Genomic DNA, 11,937 nt, shown 5'->3' with positions numbered 1-11,937 from the left:
AAAAACCATAATGTAAGGAAAAATAATTAATATTGATGCTAGTAACACAAACCTTGTTATTTGAAAAATATATAACTTTTTAGCTTCTTACCATAGTGAATTGGTCTTTTTAAACAAAATTTAAAAAGTCCCCCTAAATCCTTTGATTATTCAGTAAGCAAACCATAGTGGTAAAAGTGTCTTTAGTGCCTTACATGTTTTATAGAAAAAAAATGTGACAGGAAATTGTGAATTTTAATTTTTAAATAAATATATGTCAACATTTTTATCAGATGAAGGTTAAAACCCTCAATTGAAGATCTCTCTGCTTGCTTCGTGAGCCACGCCAAGTCCCCGCCCCGTTTATGCAAATGAGGAGTGACGTCGGCGGAACTGACTGCGGAGTCTCTTCTTCCGACGGGACTTAAAAGGCGTATTTAAAAGCTTGGCTTCAGTTGCAGTCACGGCGGCTTGACTGTTCGACGAAAGCGGCGACAGTCCCCTCCTCCAGTCCGAGTGGCTCAGCGGACGACGATACCGAACTGACCGGCGAGGTGAGCCCACTGTCCGGCTGTAGCAGCTTTGACGACCAAGGGACCCGGGGCGGTTGTTATGTGGCTTTCTGTAGCCGCTGTTGAGGCTCGAACCGGCGGACTGCACTCAGCCAGCATCTCAGGTTGCTGGTGCAGAGAGGCGGTAAGGGAGGAGGGAGGGAGGTCGTATTTACAGTAGTTTGTGCAGGCCTGTGACAAAAACAAAAATAGAGGAGGGGTTGAAGCTGATTAATTATGCTGGTATTTTTATCTTTACTGTGTTGTTTTGCTCTTTATTTTTTGCGCGATGTTTGCACTGCAGGCTGCGCCCTCAATGCAGAGGGGATTAGCTGTGCAATAAGCCTCATTTCCTCTATGCCACTTTGCCTTCGTTTCTTTCGTTCATTGATGGATTCATCACATGAATTATCAAAGTTTTTTTTTTAACCCTCCACCACCTTTGGACCTAAACGTTTTGAGTCTGCTCGCTTGTTTTGCATCTCATATATTGGTCAGTTTTAAGGCTAATATGTTACATTTTGGGCTATTTTGGGACCTAAGGGTGAAAAGTGTAAGTTTTTCCTCCAAAAATAATAATGCATAAGTACCAATGTTGTTAGCAGTATCAATGTTGTTGTGTTATAAGTTGCATGTGTACAGGTATATACTGCATGCTTACAGGGACTATTTTGGGATCCAAGGCTAAGTTTTTTGTTTTTTTTTAACTTTGAAAATGTGTGTACAAAGAGGACATTAAAAACAAAACATCAATCAATAAATGATACTAGATGGATGAAAGTGGGGAAAGAAACAGTTAATTGTTTTAGTGGGACTATTTTGGGACCTAAGGGTAAGAAGTGTACGTTTTTTTTTTTTTTTTTAAAACAAGGTCCTTCTTGGAATTGCTTTGTTTCTTCTCAATTTTCCAAATCCTTATACAGTCATCTCTTGTCATCTCATGAAATAAGTCACCTTTACACTCCTATTATTCTTTGTTTGCACCACATTGCTAATGCGTAGGCTACGGGGTCACCACAGGAACACAGGAGACGGCCACAGCTGCATAGCATGCTAGCGAGGTAACACATTAACCTCTAATTTATTTATTTTAAATTTAAAGAGTTTCAAAGAGGAGTGGGGAAGAAAGACCAAAGAAAGAAGCCAAAACCTTGCCACTTCCACACTGGATAGAAGAACTTTTTACTCCATCATGTCGGACATGCCATGGCTGACTACATGCAGCCTGAATGAAATATGTCATTGCTGACGCCTAGCGGCCAGAAAGCTACATATAATGGGACATAGTCAACCACAAATCAGCGATCATTTATCAATGAATGAATTTTTGAAAAACCGCGATAGAGTGATGTAGCGATATTTGAACTGTGATATACCGAGGGACAACCCCAGAGAGTTGTGAATCTTAGCGTCCACGAGCGTAGAGTCTGATTTAACCGGAATTCGGGACGCACGCACATTTTGCTTTGCAGATGCCATTTTGGGGGGATTTTTGCCAGCAACCATTTTGGGACCTGGCCCTTTTTTTTTTTCTAAAAAGGGGCCTTGATGATGTGATGCTATGTTTTTCTTTTCCAAGAATGATCCCCTTTGAGCATTTTCACAGCGATAAGACGCTATTGTTTGTGTGTGTGTGCTGGCAACTGTTGATTGATGTTTGTGTGCTGCATTAGACTGATTGAATGTACTGCATAATAAGCTTTGTCTAGGCAGGATTAATTCCTTGGAGTCTTAACGCCTGTTTGTGTGTGTGTGTGTGTGTGTGTGTGTGTGTGTGTGTGTGTGTGTGTGTGTGTGTGTGTGTAGGTACAGGACTGCAGCCTGGACCAAACGTCTCGCCGACATTGATGAAGCTTTCGGAGCTGTTTTGGTGAGTGAGCACATAAGCGACACTCCTGTGATGTGTGCCCAAACCCTAACAGAAAACCATAAAGAGTTCATTCAAGTTGCTTGCCAACCGCAAAATAGCTTTGCTAAATGAGGTTTGTGTTGGTAAAAAGAAATAAGGCCCCTTTGTGGCTGATGAAACTACCCAAATCTGTTTGATAGCATTCACACTACGGCAACTCTGGAATGCAATTCTCTCTGTTGGGTTCCGTGTTTCGCCGTGCAGACTGGAGCAATCAACTTCCTCTTGATGACAAATTTGCTGACTGTCAACTGGTGCTGAGTCGGCACAAAGACACGCACGCACACACACACACACACACACACACACACACACACAGACACTGACGGACAACCACAGTGATGCATCCTGGCACTAGCTGTCGTCTCAAGATGATCACGTGAGAACACAATGGCTATGCAAACATAGTGTTACACTGTGCAGAGCATATAGAGGATCTTTGACCAGTGTTTTTCCAGCGGTGTCTGTCGTGTATTTGTGTATTTTGCAATTTGTCTTTGACAACAGCAGAGGGCTCCTGTCATACATAGCAGTGGTCCTCAGCTGGTGGGTCGGGACCCAAAAGTTGGTCGCGGATCCATTCTGGGTGGGTCGCAGACAACGAGTCAAATGACATTGACTATTTTTTAAAGAACATTTGCTTGTTTGACTTAAATAAAAGTATAAATAAATGAAATAAATAAACAAATAATAAAAAATAACTAAATAAAAGTAAAAAAAAATTAATAATAATAATACATTTCAATTACTTAAATAAAAGTGGCTTGAGATGAAATGACCGTTGGAAAATGTGGGTCCCAGGTTGAGACCAGTTGAGAACCCCTGACATAGAGGATCTTTGACTAGAGTCGTTCAGCAGAGCGGTCGTCTCATATAGAGGATCTTTGACTTGCGTTTCTGCAGTGAGACCTGAAAACTAGCACAGCAGTCCTGTTGCACAGAAGATGTTTGACTCCTATTTTTGCAGCAAGTCCTTAAAAACAGGACAGAGTGCTCGTGTCGTTTAGAAATAGCCCTTTGAATAGCCCTGGATGTCGTTTTTGTGATTATTGCCTGAAAAGTAAGCATGTATTTTGATAGTAGTCTGTCGACGGTTTAAGCATCTGCATAGTTTTTCTCAACACGCACTCACGCACAACACACACTGTGTATCCTTTGTCAAGGTAACCCATTTTCTACCAGTGGGAAGTTGTTGTACACAAACGTGAGGGTGTAAAGAAAAGAAAGAGGGTGCGTGTTCATCTAATGTCAGAGTGTGTCATCTCACTTACATCAGCACCATCTATAGTCCTCCTTATCTTCGTCACATCACACACACACACACACACACACACACACACACATAGCAGCTATAAATGCAGTGGTGTGAACCTTGCTGGTGTAAAACAGGACTGAGCAGCTGACGTGACATGTTTATTTTTTTTAAATTGTTTTTTATTATTCATTTTTGGACCGAGCAGACAAATTAAGATGTGATCCAAGTCAAGGTCAGCCGTTCTCTTAACAAGTAGAACACTGCTTAATTTGTGGGGCTGTAACATCCGTAGCATCCTTTCTCTGTAAGCGCTTGTATGGAAGAAGGGTGGGGGAAAAATTAAAGATGTTACAGTTTGGTGTTGGGGCAGAGTGTGTGTGTGTGTGTGTCTGTGTGTGTGTGTGTAGGTCTGTAGGCCATTGCTTGAGATGTTTGCAGAGATAATGGGAAATGCGAACTTTTCTAGTGGCGTATTTTTAGCAAAGTCAGTTACTGACGGCTTGGAGGAAACACACACACACACACACACACACACACACACACACACACACACACACACACACATTGATATTCATTGAACATTTTGGGTAAAGAATGACTGCATTTATGGACTCCACTGTTCACCTTTTGGTACAGTACTGTGTAGCCTATAAAGTTTCGGATTTGCTCATAACAAGCAGCTGCTCCCATCGGAATTCATGTCAATTCAGTTCATCTGCTGCAGAGTGAAACTGGCTCCATCATAAAACATCATTTGAACTTTTCAAGTGTCATATGAGTGTATAAATATGCTCACCAATATTTAGTGTTTACAGTCGCCCGTTTATGGCGGTAAATTGGCTCCAGGCCCGACCGCCACAAAGTGAATTTCCGCGAAGTAGGATTCAACATTAATAAATGGAGTATTTTTGTTATGGCAGACAATCTTCTAAATATGGCTTTTAACATAAAATATGCAAATAAAAATTACTTAAAAACAGTATCACAATCGCAATTAAACATGACTTAAAAGTGTAAAAAAAAATAACGCAAATAAATCAAATTATTAGCAATTAATAAAAAAAATTACTAAAGTTGAAAAAAAAATCATAAAAAGTAATCAAAATAAAAAGTGCAGAGAAATCATGAATACAAATAAAAATGACTTATAAATAAAATTAAAGTAGGTGGCGACTTAATGACCCCTGGAAAACGTGTGTCCCAGGTTGAGACCATTTGATAACCCCTGCCCTTGAGGACCTTTAGTGGCGGGCGAACAAATGTATGGAGGACAGGAAGTGACGTTGAAGGTACAGAGTTGATTTTTAGCTTCTCGTGAGCTATGGCCCCAACAATAGATTGAGTTATTATTATTATTATTATGACTGAAGATAATTTCAACCTGCAATAAAAATGCCTGTTACGTCGATTACGTCTGGTGCTTGTCTCACTGAACAATTACTGACACCTAGTGGTCAATGTAGAATGCTACATTCACAATTAGAATCCTTCTTCTGCCTTATATTTGTGTTTTAGTTAATTTAGCCATTTTTATGCTAAATTTAGGCCATGAATAAGTGCAATTAAATATGCCATTACATTTTTTTAAAACTATAAAGGCAATGTTGTAAGTCACATTTAAAAAAAATCCTTAACTTGCATGAAAGGAGAAAATGAAATGTTAATACTAGAAAAGAAACACACCTGCAATCAGAGGGTGTGGGAAATGATGGCGTGAACCTCGCCAGTCGTGTCGAGACGGAGAGCACACGCCTCTTTTGGTAAAAATGTTTTTGTTTGTAGATTATGCAACAAACATGAAACTTTTTGCGTCATTGTGCCAACAAAGACCGCTAAGACTGGTGGGGACAACCCCAAGTGAAATGTCCACAGGGTGCGGTTGGTATAGTTCCATTGTAGCCAACAAGTGGTTGTCACCTCGATTGTCCTGGGCCACAAATCTTTATTTATAGAAACTGGCACAAGAACACAATGCAGTTCTCACCGAGAACCGGTTTAAACTATGGAAACACCGATCGAGATAGTGGTTTGTTTTGGATTTTTTTTGTACAAACTGAGGTACATTCCGACCCGGTGTTTGTGTTCAACACGTAGACGGTCAGTTTTTAACGCATTTGAACTTTGTGCTCAAGAGTCTTTTGGGTGTTTTTGCCCTGGAGCCGAATGCCAACGCTCATCATCAGTGGGCTGCTTTGTGCTTTTACTTTGCACTTTGAACTCTTGTTTGGGTTCACCCCACGCCACAAGCCATCTCAAGTGGTTGCGTGCTTTGCAGTGGCGGGATACTCTGTCAAGATGTCCTGTTTTTTGTTTTCTTTTTTTGATGGAGTGAGTGAATCATCTTTCCGCACTGGTCCAATCCTTCAAAGTGGCCATTGTGCACATTTTGTTGAATAAGTGCGATTGTCAGCGAGGGAGAGGCATATTAATTGGTAAAAATTGGGTCACTTGTGTGGAATTGATGAGTTGAATAGTGGCCTCCCAAAGCAATGGAGGCAAAATGGAGTGCAGTACTTGGCTGCAACCAGCAGAGGCGCTTGTTGATTCAAGGTCAACTACTTTGAAATACAATTAGAATATCAACAATGGATCATTTTTTTAAATACATAAACAAGAGAGGTTGATTCAGTCTCAACTTAAAATGGATATCAAATAAAAATATATAGACAAAAAATTAAAAAAAAATAATAGTCGTCCCTCGTTTACAGCGGGTAATTGGTTCCGCATCTGACCGTGATATAAGTTTCAATGTTAGTAAATGGAATATTTATGTAGTTAGAACATAGAAACCCTGTTTAGGACTTTCAAAATACAATTTTTTTTTAACATTATTAGAGCCCTGTAGACAGGAAGTAACACCTACTGTCACCTTTTAAGCCTGTTTTATGCTTTCCTATACACTTTCAATAATTGTAAAACTAGGTGTTTATCATAATTAGTTCAATTTTCCAAGTGTAAAACAATTTACAAACTTCATTCTATTGTTTTGTCACTGACTGTTCTCAAACTGCCCTCCGTTGTGGTCCAGCCACTGCTGACAACGCGAAGCAATGAAATTGCACACGTCACGAAACAATTCTCTCAGTTTTTGCGTGCGTTCACGTCCAATGGCTGCTCTCAGTGCAGCGACTGTTGCAGCTCTCATAGTGTAGACTTTGGTGTTTAGGTATCCCCATTAAAAAAAAGTCTAGCAGTGTGAAGTCTGGTGAACGCAGAGTGTATTTAACAAAGCCCCTCCGTCCATCCACCTGTTTGGCAAGATCTCATCAAGGAAGGATTTAACATCACAATAGTGGTGTGGGCGTGCTTCATCTTGCTGAAAATAAAACTCCTCGTCTTCGAAGTCTTCTCAAATACGTGGTATGACCGAATGTTGCCGCAAGTGTATACATTTTTTTTTTGTTGTTGTTTTTTTTTTTGGGACACCCTGTGTGTGTGTGTGTGTGTGTGTGTGTGTGTGTGTTATATATATATATATATATATATATATATATATATATATATATATATATATATATATACACACACACAATGTGCCAATGTATTGGTCAATTGGCAATTTTTGCCATAGTCAAAATTTATCAAAATGCCCATCCCTCCTTTCTATATCTTTTACCCTTTTTGGTTAATTTTCTGTCATCTTCTTCTATTTTTATGTTCGTCTCTGGCCCTGCAGGACTTCACGCGCCATTAACACTGTTACCAATACTTTATAACAAGTGTGTCAAACTCGTTTTCATTGAGAGCCACATTGCAGTCATGCCTGCCCTCAGAGGGCCACTTGTAAATGAATATAACCTTGCATTATTACGCAATTGCCCATACATTTGATTATTATATATTTACTAACAAATTGATGGGTAACTTGCTTTGAAATAAGAAATGAAGTGAAGTATTTATTTTTCATAACAAAAAAGTTTTTGTCGTGACAAAGTGTGTTATTATAACACAGCGATGTCGTTATATTCTTTGGCAGTTTTGCTTCTTATTCTTCTAGCACCCGCTTTTGCCGATCGTCCCCATAGGAAGGAAATGCATGTGATTTTCATTGCATTTCAGAGAGATGTCTTCTTGTTCTATGATTCTGCTGTTTGTCAAACAAACCTGTTTTCAGGTCTTAACAGTAGGGCGCTGTTCCTGGAGCCCTTATCTGCACCCAGCATGTGCACATTCAGGCGGAGGGTTGCGTGCTGGGCTAAAAACTGCTCTTTGTTGAAAACAAACCGGAGAGAATTCCATGCATGACCACTTTATGGCGCCACACTTGACATTGACAGTAAAGCTTGTGTGTTATGGCCAGAACTGTCCTCATTACACAGGTCTATGCTGTAGATTTCTGGAAACTTTCTGCTTCAAAATGGAAGGTGTTAAAGCATAAACATGATAAGAAACCACGTGAATTTTTTTTGGTTTGGTTTTCTAAGATGGACTCGTATTCAGTACTGCATGTGTGGTTTGTGAAGATTGTATTCTAACACCAATAACATCACTCCCTGTCTGCACTCAGGTGCCAGTAGTAGTCAGCAAGCATGGAGGGAATCCATTTTTCTCTGATTTTCGAACATTTGAGAAAACTTATCATACATGGTACTTTATACTCATACTTCCCAGCCTATCTGTTCCTTAGAAATTCTGTTGCCAGTGCTTGAAATGATTGGCCAACCTTTTCCTTTCCACACAGAAGGGAATGAAAGGTATCATTTCTGAGACCTTCTCAGATCTGAGATTGTACCAAAAACCAGTGCGAATGTTCCAACTTCACTCTCTGTCTACACTCACTTGTGTCTCTCCTTTCAGGCCCCAACAGTAATCAGCAAGCATGGAGGGATTCCATTTTCCCTGCTAGTATTTCCCCATAACTGCAATGTTGTGATGGAACCGTTGCCCACGGTCATTAATTACTGCTGTGTAGTTTAGTGGAAAGAATTCCAGATGGGGATGTAGAAAATGTATCTTCAGTGGCATATTACAGCACAGCAGTCTAACATTCCAGAATATGTGCTACCAGGTGCTCATAGTTCTCAGCCTTTATGTTCCTTAAAGTCTGTCGTCACTGGCTGGAATGTGCCTGTGAGTATTCTCATTCATCCAAGTCATTGTATTCTCAGGGCATTGAATCCATCGCAAATGGACTGTTCAGGTTGTCTTAGACATTTCGCCTCTCATCCTAGCAGGATTCATCAGTTCATGCTGAAAGACTAGGTGGGACAAACACGAGTCAGAATAACTAGATAGGACAGCTCTAGTCTGAGAACTTGGTGCGAGATCCAGTGTATTTATCCTCTAAAGGAGGAGGCATGTCGGCCGTTGGGTTACAATGGAGTGGGGCCTCTGCCTGCCAACCATGGTTGTTTGGGTGGTATCACCTTCGTAAGCATTCCATTCAGATGTAATTATGGTCATGGACCCACCTGAAACCAATGTGGTTATGCCTTGTTTATTTGTTACAGGCTAAATGATTGAATCTTTTAGGAAGCGGTGAAAGGACAGCATTGTATTTGGGAGAAAGGTGGTGTCGCAGACTTCACCTCTGTTCAGAAATGGCTTCAGTGCCTGTAATCCACGCATAATAGCCACACAAGTATCATCTCTGAGAAGTTCTCGGATCTGTGGACCAGTGAAGACACCATCCTTGAACCTAGTTTCACTTCTGGAGATACTTTTGTCTTGTCTATTATGGCTTTCATAGAGTCCTTGGTATGTAATGGTGGTAGCAAGACTTTCTGGGCATCGCCAAGTGGTGGATGCTGGACATTTTTCTTTCCTGGCTCATACGACGGCCGTAGTGGCCACTCTTTGTGGCTATCACATTCACAGAGAAAACAGCAGTCATTTGTGTGTCCAGCCTGCAGGCAGAGCAGCAATGCAACCACCTTCAAAGCCATTGGTACCGCTCATACTCTTTGCAGTTCAAAAGCCACTTTGTGTTTCCTTTATATGGGCCGCGTGTCCAACAGAAGAACAACTTTTCGACTAGTTTTGTAGGAATCAATAAAAAGCCTCCATGCATTGGGATCCTGGTGATATTGACAGCTTTTGCCATTGACATCTGGGCAGTACACCAAATCCACTTCCACTAGGAAAAACTGAGCCAGATCCTTTTGGTGATTTTGAAATATACAGATCCTAATGTCACTCTCCAAGAGGTACAACCGCTCTAGTCGAGAACCCAATAGTTCTGTTTTGCTTTTAGGCAGTTTCAAGTCCTTTACCAGATCATTCAGTTCATAAGGTGTGGTTCAGGAAAGGAATATTCTGGCATGGAGTCTGGATCACCTGATGTTGATGCATCAGCACCAGATGCATACTCATCATGATCTTGCTCATTATTCTCTGCGTAAAGCAAGAAGTATTCCGGTGGATCTGGAGCATGTAGATCCTGGTACAGGATGCAGAGCAGATAGGATATTTGGATAATCAACAGTCCATTTTTTTTCTTTCTTGATATTTCTTTGGCAACCGGAGGAACCATAGAGAAATAACAATTGCTGCTATGTTGGCTCTCACCAAGCATGGGAACTGCAAAAGGCATGGATTTTCTTTTCATGTTGAGCCACCAACGAAGACTAGTAGCACACAGCTCTTGTCCAGATCTCCTACTTTACAACTTTTAGGATGAAAGGTGACCTCCTCCACAAATACTACTGGAAGTAGTGGCACAGGCATCTTTGCCAGTTATTTGATTTTGAGAATTGCACAAGTCGCCATGCGGTGTTTTGTCAAATAGACACCCACTTTTGTCAAATTGAGCACGTTTCCTTCAAAACAGTAGCAAATGAGCACAAAGCCGTTTTTTAAATTCTTTTGATGAAACTGTAAAACCTTGGACAAACAACTGGTTTCAAGCAATGCCTCTTTGCCAATTATTGTCAACAACTTATTCATGCATCTTAAACTATAGCCAATTAGCTTCTAATAGCTCTTGCCCACATTTGGAAAAGTTTTACTACTTTCATTTCAGAAGCATTTCACTTGTAGACCAGTTAGAGGACAGACAGGACGGGAGCTTGCCTCTGTGTGTGCGTGTGCGTGTGCGTGTACGTGTGCGTGCGTGTGTGTGTGTGTGAGTGAGAGCACTAGCTCCTCAGTGGAATATTCCATTACCAAACACGTGGGCGGGGTTAAAAGTTGGGTACCTTGTACACCACGGTCGCGTGTGGGAGTGCAGTCAGACCAAGGCAAAGACGAGCTTTAGGTACTCTTATGTGGGTGTGTGGTTTTTGTGGGTAGGAAGGTAACCAGCCAGTAACGTGACTCTGCCATCAAATTAGGCCAAAATGGCTGTCAACCACTTTTCAAAATCAGTTTGTCACAACTTTTTTTTCTTTTTTTTTTTTTTTAAATCATCATAGTCATCATCTTTGAGGAAAATGCTAACCACAAAATACATAATGTTTTTTTTAAACAAACACAAAAGTTGGTGCAATATTGTTTAAAAAAATATGGCTGCCACCAAACTAAATGAATTTGCAGGGGAACGGGCTGGCTTAGCCACCGCTGCAATTCTCATTAAGTCACTGACAGTTTATGTAAAGATGATGAAACATTGAGGATATCTGTATTACATGTGTACGACAGAGTATAAGGGCCACATTGGGGAAAAAAAAATCTGAGATTTCGAAAATAAAGTCATAAATTTACGAGAGAATTTACAAGTTGTAATATCACCTTTGCCCAAGGCCAAAGGTCACAAAAGTCCCCCCTTTTCATAGCTGTCACAGTCAATGCCTGTTACGACGTAGTATTAAAATAATCTGAGATTTCAAGAATAAAGTAATAAAATTATGAGAATAAAGTCGCAAATGTACGAGGAAAAAAACTCGTAACTTTATTACAGGCATTGCCTGAGACAGCTATGAAAAGGGGTGACTTACGTGACCGTTGGCTTTAGGCATGTGGAGGGGGCGGGGTAAGGCAGGTAAGGAATGCTCAACAGCTCTGTTTTGCTGCCACGTTAAAATAAAAGCTTGTCTGAAGCAGGAGGAAAGTTTCCTTCCTTCCTGAAGATCTATGCTCCTTTTCCTCTCTGACACGTATGACACTTCATGTTACAACTTTCTCGTAAATTTACAACTTTATTCTCGTAATAGTACCACTTTTTGTCTCGTAAAATTTACGACTTTACTCTTGTAAATTTCCAACTTTTTTTCTCAGAAATTCACGACTTTTATTCTCATAAATGTATGACTTTTTATTCTCTGCAATTTGCAACTTTATTCTCAAATTATTATTTTTCAATGTGG

General features: G+C 40.4%; 1 protein-coding gene across 3 annotated transcripts in view; it reads left to right on the top strand.

Moving 5' to 3' along the window:
- The first annotated feature begins 386 nt into the window (after nt 1-386).
- LOC129173001 (solute carrier family 45 member 4) overlaps nt 387-11,937 on the top strand; it is a 46,039-nt gene continuing 34,488 nt past the window's right edge. The window contains exons 1-2 of one of the 3 annotated variants that reach the window (XM_054763386.1): nt 387-533; nt 2,337-2,400. The gene's annotated coding sequence lies outside the window, so the exon portion shown is untranslated. Of the gene's footprint in view, nt 534-616; nt 676-2,336; nt 2,401-3,050; nt 3,927-11,937 lie in introns of those variants that run through there. The other 2 variants (XM_054763387.1, XM_054763388.1) reach the window with 2 other exon arrangements.

The sequence above is a fragment of the Dunckerocampus dactyliophorus genome, chromosome 20 (genome assembly GCF_027744805.1).
Source record: "Dunckerocampus dactyliophorus isolate RoL2022-P2 chromosome 20, RoL_Ddac_1.1, whole genome shotgun sequence".
Lineage (NCBI taxonomy): Eukaryota > Metazoa > Chordata > Actinopteri > Syngnathiformes > Syngnathidae > Dunckerocampus > Dunckerocampus dactyliophorus.
The sequence above is the reverse complement of the archived record's forward strand: the minus strand, read 5'-3'. Positions and strand labels throughout refer to the sequence as shown.